Here is a 480-nt window from a genome sequence, read left to right as displayed (position 1 = left end):
TGGTGATAGATGTTCTTAGTGACTCTGACCGGAGCTTGTCCTGTCCCTGATGCCCTGCAAGACCCCTGAGACTCGTGGCTGCTCTTACAGGAGACTCCCGGTCAAGGCGGTCCCTGGAGGCAGGCCCTCCACTTGCAGGGAAGGGGCAGCTAAGGTCGCTGATCCACCTCTGTCACTTGGAAGCTGATAGGATCCTGTCCCTGCTGCCCTGAGTCTCCCCTGTGACTCCTGGGGCCTGTGCTTCCTGGCTGGCTGCTCTGGGCTTAGGAACTCACTGCAGAGAAGATGACAACAAAAATCAATTTAACAGTCGTATGTAGATGCTCATCTATAGCAATAGTGAAAATACATTTTTCTCAATATAAATGTTAAATAACTCCAAACATATTAACTGTATACTTCAAAACAATAAATCACTACTAGTATTTTCTTAAATGAACATAAATATGTAAAGTCTTTTTGTTTGTTTTGTATTTAGTA

This window comes from Mastomys coucha, unplaced genomic scaffold (assembly GCF_008632895.1).
Source record: "Mastomys coucha isolate ucsf_1 unplaced genomic scaffold, UCSF_Mcou_1 pScaffold13, whole genome shotgun sequence".
Lineage (NCBI taxonomy): Eukaryota > Metazoa > Chordata > Mammalia > Rodentia > Muridae > Mastomys > Mastomys coucha.
The sequence above is the reverse complement of the archived record's forward strand: the minus strand, read 5'-3'. Positions refer to the sequence as shown.